Source organism: Anabrus simplex, chromosome 1, assembly GCF_040414725.1.
Source record: "Anabrus simplex isolate iqAnaSimp1 chromosome 1, ASM4041472v1, whole genome shotgun sequence".
Lineage (NCBI taxonomy): Eukaryota > Metazoa > Arthropoda > Insecta > Orthoptera > Tettigoniidae > Anabrus > Anabrus simplex.
Window position 1 is genome coordinate 587,283,367 of NC_090265.1, and position 2,336 is coordinate 587,285,702.

At 35.8% G+C, this 2,336-nt stretch overlaps 2 non-coding genes across 2 annotated transcripts; one reads left to right on the forward strand and one right to left on the reverse strand.

Moving 5' to 3' along the window:
- Window positions 1-242: 242 nt before the first annotated feature.
- On the reverse strand, window positions 243-315 carry TRNAA-AGC (transfer RNA alanine (anticodon AGC)). Its single transcript has one exon. It is a non-coding gene; the product is annotated as a tRNA-Ala (tRNA).
- A 241-nt stretch (window positions 316-556) lies between these two features.
- Window positions 557-629, forward strand: TRNAA-AGC (transfer RNA alanine (anticodon AGC)). The gene has a single exon. It is a non-coding gene; the product is annotated as a tRNA-Ala (tRNA).
- Window positions 630-2,336: the final 1,707 nt, after the last annotated feature.

A 2,336-nucleotide genomic window follows, 5' to 3' on the forward strand; every position in this document is an offset into this window, starting at 1 on the left:
CCAGCGTCTGGGAACGAGGGGCAGGACAAGAATTACCTACTACATTTTATGGGAACTCTTGCCAAGTACTGCATTTAGTACCGGCGGAATCTTTTAACGTCCTAAACGCTTAAGAGACAAGTAGCGCCTTTTAAGTTTTATTGTACATATTTAGTAGTCTAGGATGAAGCAAATGAAGTTGGATAAGTCAATGATTTGCATTGTTCTCCATGTCTGTACAAGAAGAGAAGAGTAAAAATCACTGGAGGCGCCGGGTATCGATCCCGGTACCTCTCGCATGCTAAGCGAGCGCTCTACCATCTGAGCTACGCCCCCCCAACGACGATCTGTGGGTTTGAAAGCGGGATTAAAAGTTGACAGAAACTCCATGTATGTTCTTTCGGATTTGAGTTGAACTTCCTTAACGTTGCTTTTTCAGTCTATTCGTAATTAAATTCAAATTAAGATACTATATTAAGTACTTGGCTTTATAAAATAAGAAAAATAACATTAATATTGTTAGATATTTTGGACAAGAATTTATTAACTGGTACAGTTTAATAGATGTCCTTTGTCGGGGGGCGTAGCTCAGATGGTAGAGCGCTCGCTTAGCATGCGAGAGGTACCGGGATCGATACCCGGCGCCTCCAACCCCTTTTTCACAGTAAAAGATGGCGGACCATCAAATGAAATTAATTGATATTCTGTTTACTTAGGAACTGTATATTTTAGTACCGGCGGAATCTATGACGTTCTAAACGCTTGAGAGACAAGTAGCGCCTTTTCAGTTTTATTGTACGTTATTTAATAGTCCAGGATGAAGCAAATGAAGTTGGATAAGTTAATGATATGTGAAGCAGTCCGAAGATTGGTTTTATCCTCAACAGCTCCGCCATCCGCTGTCATAAACGGCTTACAGGAGATGTAATAAGGAAATGACTGGTGAGGTACTTTTCCGTTGGTTTTCTCGTCGAATCAGCCGATGCCATTGCCAAACCCATATCCATGCCTGTATATACAAGAAGAGAAGTGTAAAAACGCTGGAGGCGCCGGGTATCGCCTAGCAAATGAAATTAGTTGAGAGGCCTATTCTGCTTACTTAGGAACGATACAATTTCTAGGATAAATCAATATCGCTCAGCCCCCACTGGGAAATGGTATTTCATTATCCACTGTTAATGAAATTAAATAGGATTGCCACAGTAGCATATGCAAATTATTATTATTGATGTGCTTTTTCCGGAGGAACTTCTTGACCAAAAGTGACAAGCAAGCAATATCAATAGTTAAAAGGCGCATTCGCATGCGTATATTCCGCCGTAGTCATAATTACAGTAAACAATTGTTAAATATATCTTCAGTGTAAAAAATTAGTATTGTTTCATCATTTATATATTTGTGCATTTTAAACACTGTAAAGGCAAATAATCTTTGCCTATTAGAATAAAATAATACTAATAATTATAGAAAATATTTTTCATTTACATGTTAGTGTCGTTCCACTTTTATGTTAAAAATCATGATATTTTCATGTCGAATTATTTTTAAATTCTGCCCCATTAAGCATCCAGGAAACTATTTCTAATCAAAGTAACTGATAGTTAAATGGTATGCTACAAATTTAAGACAAATTTGAGACATTAATCGGTGTAAACTCAAATTACTAGAGTCCATACAAGTTTCCATTTTTACAGTTTTCTGTCTTATGCAAGATTGACTGATATTTTGATTCTGATGTGTTGTTTCAATTCATGTACCAAATCTATTTATACATATTTTTAAGTTTCTTTGAAAAATGGAAAAATATACTCAGTGATGCTGCTGCTGGTGGTATAAAGAGAACTACAAGTACAGTCCCGTCTTCTTAACTTTAAATCCAGAAGAGAAACACATGTTGGATGTTGGATCCATTGTTGGATGAGCTAGCGAGTGGTTGGCTGTTCCAAGAGATCTGTATTATCTCAGTGATAAAGTAGTTAATAAATGTAGAAATTTAGCAAATTTTGTATGTGTGTGATACCTTTAGTTCCACAAATATTGGTATTTAGTGTTTGTTTGTAGTAATCTGCGATTAGTGGTATTTATTTACAATTTTCACACTAAGTAGTTCCGTAGGCGTTCGCTAGATTACAACCTGTAATTTAAGACTAAGTGAAAGAAGAAATATCTCGTTTTTTCTAATATTATTATCAAAATATCAGTAGGTTTGTTGATAAAATACTTAAAAAGACGGGATATTTAAAAGAGTCGTAACTTTGGCAGGGGTTATAGTCTATTAGTGCAGGCATTTGACAGGGTATTTCAAATAATTAAACGGTTCCACGTATCACGAAGGTAATAACTTCTTTAAATAATGC